Source organism: Nomascus leucogenys, chromosome 17 (assembly GCF_006542625.1).
Source record: "Nomascus leucogenys isolate Asia chromosome 17, Asia_NLE_v1, whole genome shotgun sequence".
NCBI lineage: Eukaryota > Metazoa > Chordata > Mammalia > Primates > Hylobatidae > Nomascus > Nomascus leucogenys.
This window is the reverse complement of record NC_044397.1, coordinates 34,275,660-34,283,316: the sequence shown is the minus strand read 5'-3', so window position 1 is coordinate 34,283,316 and position 7,657 is coordinate 34,275,660. Positions and strand designations below refer to the sequence as shown.

The 7,657-nt window shown below is 43.7% G+C and overlaps 1 pseudogene across 1 annotated transcript; it reads left to right on the top strand.

The window, feature by feature from the left end:
• The first annotated feature begins 3,245 nt into the window (after nt 1–3,245).
• On the top strand, nt 3,246–6,164 carry LOC115830955 (annotated as a pseudogene). Its single transcript, XR_004026503.1, has one exon. The product of XR_004026503.1 is annotated as an ADP-ribosylation factor 6-like (transcript).
• The last annotated feature ends 1,493 nt before the right edge of the window (nt 6,165–7,657 follow it).

Below are 7,657 nucleotides of genomic sequence, written 5' to 3'. Positions count from 1 at the left end.
CAAAGAATTTGCAGACATGTTTTAAAAACATGACAGATAGTTAGAGAAGGTCTCTCAAAATAGGAACTCACATGAAGAGAAGGAGAAAGTTGTGTAAAGGGCTTGAGAAAGTAGCTTCTAGGCAAGGAGAACAACAGGAGCTAAAACAAAGGTGGGAACATGCCTGGCATAATCAGGAAGAACTGTCAGGTATGGAAGGACTTTGTTATTCTGAGGGGAGAAACCTTTGGAAAGCTCCAAACAACATGTAAAACCATCTTAGTTATATTTTTAAAAGATTATCTGGTTCTTGGATAGAGAAGAGAGTATGCAGAGGAAAGAGTAGAAGCAGGGGGACGGCTGACAAGGTCTAGGGAGAAGACAATGGATTGGACCTGAAGCCTTGGAGGGAGTGGGAGTTGTCCATCTCTGTCTATATTTTGAAAGTAGGGCCAACAGGATTTGCTGATAGCTTAGATGTAGGGTATAAGAGAGTGACATCTAGGCTTTTTGGACTGAGCAGCTAGGGCATTAGAGGGTCCATTCATTAAGATGAGGAAGAATTAGGTTTGGATGGTGGGAGGAGAATGAAGAGTTTGGTTTTGTGGTGGTAAGTTTGAGATGCCTACTTGATCTTCAAGTAAGTAGTTGTGAACATGAGTTAGAACTCAGGGGAGAAATCTACAATCCCCTGGAATCAAATAGCTCCTGGAGGTGGGAGTCAAGGACGGGAGGTGATATGGTTTGGCTGTGTCTTCACCCAAATCTCATCTTGAATTATAGTTTCCATAATCCCCACATGTTGTAGGAGGGACCCGAAGGAAGGTAATTGAATCATGGGGGTGGTTACCCGCATGCTGTTCTCATGATAGTGAGTTCTCACAAGGTCTGATTGTTTTGTAAGGGCTTATCCCCCTTTGCTCCGCACTTCTTCCTGCCGCCATATGAAGAAGGACATGTTTGCATCCCCTTCAACCATGATTGTAAGTTTCCTGAGGTCTCCCTATCCCTGAGGAACTGTGAGTCAATTAAACCTCTCTCCTTTTTATAAATTACCCAGTCTTAGGCAGCTCTTTATAGCAGCATGAGAACAGACTAATACAGGAGGTAAACGAAGACTTCTACCACCTCTCTCCTCCCAATCTCTACGAAAAAGCTCTCCTACCACCTTCTGAAGAGACTGCACTTTTTGACTAGGAAGAGAAAACATGAAGCTCTTGAGTTTGCTACCATTTCCTGGTCTCTGGCCACTCAGATGATAGAACAGAGCTACGGCTAGTGCATGTGGCAGCAAAACTATTTGCTCTTCCTGAAAGCCAAATTGCTCCTCCCAAGTCGCTCTGCTTCTCAGGGCACAACACATATACTACCCAAGCATTTCCATCCTCCCTCTCCCATTAGTTTAAATTCTCAGTGACAAAGAATACTGCCTGTCTTCCCAGCTTCATAGCCAATTTTTATGGAGATTTTTTATCAAAACATATTGATCCTGGGAATGCGCTGGACAAGATGGCTCTCTGGAAGTATATCTTTCCCTGAGGTCTTACACAAAATAGGCAGGACAGGAATTCAAAATTGTGAGAGGCCCAAGTGAATTTATTTGGCTTGGAGAATTTCTGGCAAGTGAATTCAGTATAATTGCAATTGGTGGCTCAACAAACAGCTAGATATCATTGCCTATGATGAGAGAAAAAAGATTTGTTGATGGTTTGGATGTGGGGTATGAGAGCAGGAATCATAACATTCACTAAAATAAGGGAGAGGCCAGGTGCGGTGGCTCACGCCTGTAATTCCAGCACTTTGGGAGGGCAAGGCGGGTGGATCACCTGAGCTCAGGAGTTCAAGACCAGCCTGATCAACATGGTGAAACCCCGTCACTACTAAAAATACCAAAAATTAGCCAGGCTACGGTGGGCGCCTGTAATCCCAGCTACTCTGGAGGCTAAGACAGAAGAATTGCTTGAACCTGGAAGGCAGAGGTTGCAGTAAGCCAAGATCGCACCATTGCACTCCAGCTTGGGCAATAAGAGCAAAACTCCGTCTCAATCAATCAATAAAGGAGAAAAAGATTTTGAGGGTGGGAAGAAAACAAAGAGTTTGGTTTAGTGTGTGATGTATGAGATGCCTATTTCACCTTTAAGTAGTTTTTGCTTGAGACAGTGTCTTGCTCTGTCACCCTGGCTGGAGTGTAGTGACACAATCTTGGCTCACTGCAGCCTTGACCTCCTGGGCTCAAGCAATCCTCCCACCTCAACCTCTTGAGTAGCTGGGACTACAGATGCATGCCACTATGCTCAGCTAGTTTTTTAACATTTTGTAGAGATGGGGGGTCTCATTATGTTGCCCAGGCTGGTCTTGAGCTCCTGGGCTCAAGTGATCCTCCCACCTCAGCCTCCCAAAGGGCTGGTATTACAGGCAGGAGCTACTGCACCCAGCCTAAGTAAGTAGTTATACATGAGTTAGAATTCACAGGAGAAATCTACAACCGACTGGAATCTGGCTTTCCCCCACTATGCCACTGAAACTGCTCTCACCATAAGTGCCTTCTAATTGCTGAAACAAGTAGAAATCCAGGTCTTTCAAATATTTACTGTCTCTTACTATGGAGTAAAGAGCCTGTAATTGGCTGCACTGCCCTTAAGTGGCCCTTGCTAAGGGAAGGTTAGTCTACACCCAAAGAGAGGCTCTTTGTGATGCAGAGGCATTGTGGCAGGGACCCGTCTGACAGGAACCCAAAGCAGCAGTGCTGGACCAGGCTGCCTCCACCGGAACCACCTAGCTTGCTTGCTACAGAATTGCAGGCCCCTGCCCTGAGATTAGACTTCAACAGCTCTAGACTCTGCTTGACAATATTACATTTACCCCCAAGTGATCTCTAGTAAAACTCCTTTGTTTTCTAGGAACTAGGTGGAGACTTTAAACTCCGCAGGAAACAGGTCCAGTCCATGGAGTTCCAGCCCTTCTCTCAATAGCTAAAATATCTAATTGACATACTATCCTGAATGCTAAAAACAATGATTCTCAGCTAAAGTCGATTCTGCCTCCCCCAGGGGACGTCCAACTATTTGCTCTTCCTGAAAGCCGAACTGTTCCTCCAGAAACATCTTTGTTACAGCCGGCAGGTGCTGCTGGCATCTGGTAGGTTGAGGCCAGGACTGCTGCTAAACATCCTACAATGCATAAAACAACCAGGACAGCCGGGCCGCGCCTCAGCAGGGCGGTGGCTCCCGGCGCAGACTCTGGCCCCGGGTGGCAGCGGTGACTGGAGGAATCAAGTTGTGCGGTCGGTGATGCCTGAGTCAGCGACCGGCCTGGGCCTCTGCCCTTAGGAGGCAACTCCCAGGCAGGCCGAAAAGGCCGGGAGCCTTTGTTTCGGTTTCGCGGCGGCAGCGGCGTTGTTGGCTGAGGGGACCCAGGACACCAGAATGCCCCCGGCCCCGGCTCCTCTGATGCGATGGGGAAAGTGCTATCCAAAATCTTCGGGAACAAGGAAATGCGGATCCTCATGTTGCGCCTGGACGCGGCCGGCAAGACAACAATCCTGTAAAAGTTGAAGCTGGGCCAGTCGGTGACCACAATTCCCACTGTGGGTTTCAACGTGGAGACAGTGACTTACAAAAATGTCAAGTTCAACATATGGGATGTGGGCGGCCAGGACAAGATCCGCCGCTCTGGCAGCATAACTACACTGGGACCCAAGGTCTGATCTTCATAGTGTACTGTGCCAACTGCCACCGCATCGATGAGGCTCACCAGGAGCTGCACCGCATTATCAATGACCGGGAGATGAGGGACGCCATAATCCTCATCTTCGCCAACAAGCAGGACCTGCCCGATGCCATGAAACCCCACGAGATCCAGGAGAAACTGGGCCTGACCCGGATTCAGGACAGGAACTGGTATGGGCAGCCCTCCTGTGCCACCTCAGGGGATGGACTCTATGAGGGGCTCACATGGTTAACCTCTAACTACAAATCTTGATGAGCACTGTCCACCCATCCCCTGGAAGGAGAGAAATCAAAAACCCATTCACAGGATTATTGCCACCATCACCTCTTTCAATTGCCACTTTTCTTTTGAATTTGAACTCTGGAGTTACTGTTCTACAGTTTGGGGGGAGAGGGCTTGAGGGTTTTCTCTTTTGTTTGTTTCCCTCTTTCCACTTTTTTTTTTTTTTGGCTTTGCGTTAGGATGCTCTGATATTTGACATGAACACAAAGTTGCTAGATGCTCTTGTTGACTTCCAGTAGATGGGATGGGGGAAATACAGCAGTTCTTGGTAAAATCCTTTGTAATAACAGTTTGATTTTTTTTTATTTCGAGAATCTTTCATTTTCCTATGAATGCTTTTTTCCTTTTTTGCCCAGTTTCCTTATCACTTGCTGTAGACGGCTTATTTTGCATTCATGCAGACTATGTTGCAAGTCTGTTTCATCTAGTAAACTGAAAATTATTGCTTAATCAAACTGTCATTTTTCTTTTATATTTAAGGCCTTTCCCCCTTCCTTATGAGTTCTAACTTAGTAATTTCAAATGTGACCTTTTATATCTAAGACCAGTATAGTAAACTTAGCCCACAGGGGCAAATGATGAGTAATATCATTGTAATGTGTTCCAGTTGCACCTCAGTATGTTAAACAGGTAATGTAAGAAGTTCTCTGAAATGTCAGCAAATAAGTTCTGAAACATACATCATGCATGAGTAGGAATAAAACCCAAGTTCCCCATAATGTAGCTAACTTAATGCTGCATAAAAATATGAAAGTGTAACCCATGAAGGACACACTTTTTTTTTCCACTGCAAAGTTAGTCACTTTGCTGTTTTTCCTCTTTTTTAAACTTTAAAAATAGACTCTTCCCAGAAATTGGAGCAATAATGGTGTATACCACACATAGATTAAATATTTGTAGATATTTTAAGTGACTTTTGGGCAAAACTGGAATGTAATACTTTTACCTTGTTACAAACGCCTAAGACCAGTAATTTAAAAATTACTAACAGGTTTACCTTGTTCATTAATAAAGCGTGTAACCATTCAAATTATATGCACATTTTACCTGGTTAAAAAAATACACATTCCTGTTTTCACATTATAGCAACTGATTAAGCTGAAGCTATAAATCATTTTTTATAGATGAGTGATCCACATCTCCATCAATTAGAAGACTGGAAAACATGTTTTATAAAAGAGGTATTTAATTTTGTTTGCAGGATTAACTCATGCAAATAAAAAAGATATCCTGTTGGTTCAATAGTACACTGTCTCCTTTAAGGAAGGAAGCATGATGAATGATGTGTAGACTTGAGGGATGACTATTAAAGTGGATGGAGGATGAGGACAAAGAACCTACAGATTACAATGAATGTAAACTTAATTTTTCTTCATGTGTAAGCAGTGTGCTCGCTGGTGATATCTAGATCCTAACAAGATTACTTGGTTAGCTGGCTAAGACCAGTAACTGGATTGCGACCACTATGATAATATTTTGAACCAAATATTAATGCTTGATGCAGAATTGTAAAGCAGCATCTGGTTCCTATATAGCCTTAAGGAATAATTTCAGTGATCCTCAAGGAATTAAATAGGGAATTTCAGAAATGTAGACTGCAAAGGCAGTATACAGGAAAAGGTGCAGTGGGTTTTGTTTATGAGCGTGTCTGAAAACTAAAATTGAGCAGGACATCATGGTATAGTTGGACAGTATTGGTCCTTCATGCTTTGGCCATATTGTATAATGGAGCTTTTACCAAAGATGTATGAGAAGTGTAAGACTATAAAAAAAGAACGATTCAAAGTAAAACTCTTGACAAACACTTTACTTAAAGCAGATGCAAAAGGTTATTCTCATGTAGGCTCCTGTTGGTGCAGAGGGATTTTTGATTTCAAGTGCAACTAAAGTACTAAGTTCTCAGTTTCACTTTAGTAGAAATAGCTCTAGAAATGAGGCTAATCAACACATCTAAGAACACTGGTTGCTTTCTAAAATTCCCAAAGCTCCACCATAAATGTAATTCTTAGTGTTTTAAATGATTGCATTTTAAGGTATATAAATATGGGTTATCCAATATCAATACTATAGTAACATCCTGAAACAAAACAAGCACAAAGGTGTAAATGCCTAAACTGGAGGAAACTTGAAACCCTGTTAAATCTTTTTTTTTTTTGAGATGGAGTCTCGCTCTGTCGCCCAGGCTGGAGTGCATTGGCACGATATCGGCTCACTGCAAGCTCCGCCTCCTGGGTTCACGACATTGTCCTGCCTCAGCCTCCCAAGTAGGTAGGACTACAGGCGCCCACCACCACACCCGGCTAATTTTTTTTTTTTATATATATATTTTTAGTAGAGACGGGGTTTCACTGTGTTAACCAGGATGGTCTCAATCTCCTCACCTTGTGATCTACCTGCCTCGGACTCCCAAAGTGCTGGGATTACAGGCGTGAGCCATCGCGCCTGGCCAAATTTTTGCATTTTAATAAAGACAAGGTTTCACCATGTTTTCCAGGCTGGTCTTGAACTCCTGGCTTCAGGTGATTCGCCCGCCTCGGCCTCCCAAAGAGCTGGGATTACAGGTGTGAGCCACCGCACCTGGCTGAAACCAGCTTATTTTTTAAGAAACAAAGGTTCTCCTTGCCTCTCAGCTGGGATAAAACAGGTACTGAAAGTATTTTAAGCATAATCAGCCTGCAGACAACACCCATAGCACACATTATGACATGGACCAAACTTTCTTGATGAAATATTTCCCCAGGACAGACCTTAGGCAGTTACCTGGTTCTACCACCACCCAGGGGAGAAAACAGAGTTTCTCTTGAAAGGACAACAGCCTCCCTCATTACCCAGCAGCACCGCACATGCAGCCAGACACTGAAGGTGTACAGTATCATCACCATGTGAGGCAACCGCAGATGCCTTGTCATACAAAAGGAGGCCCATCTATGAGTTGACCAAATACCCATTTGACCTGGAGAGTCCCGGTTTACACTACTGCCCCAGCATAATAAATAGCACCCACTTTCACTCTCAAAAGGGGCAGAAAATATGGAACATTCGCCTGGAACATCTTGTCATGTCAGAAAGCAAAGAAGCTGTCAATGAGAATTAGGGTTGTGTCAAAAGGATTCAGGAACCAAGGTCCAGGGGCCTCCACTGGTCAAAGGTGAAATAATTTGAGCATCAAATTATAACTCCAGCAGACTGATCAATATCAAGTATGTTTAAATCCATGAGTGCAGGCCAGGTGCAGTGGCCCACACCTGTAATCTCAATACTTTGGAAGGCCAAAGAAGGGGGAGCGCCTTAGCCTGGGAGTTTGAGGCTGCAGTAAACTACAATTGCACCACTGCATTCCAGCCTGGGTGACAGGGCAAGACCCTGTCTCAAAAAAACCAATAAAAGCAAAAAGCTATGAATGCATCGATTTCTACAGACTTGACTGCCTTTACAGGAAGCAAAAAGTAACTAGCTCATTATTCTGAAAACAGGCAAATAAAGAGGAGGATCAAGCATTTTCTTGCCTCCCCTGTATGAACTATATCTAAGGGTAACCTAAGTTATGAAGGGAAATTTCTTACAGAAGTGTTCCAACTACTAAATGATGAGGCATTTACAGAACTAATGAAATGAACAGATCTAGGCTTCTAAAATCATATGAAGAGAAACAGGGCATGTCACAATC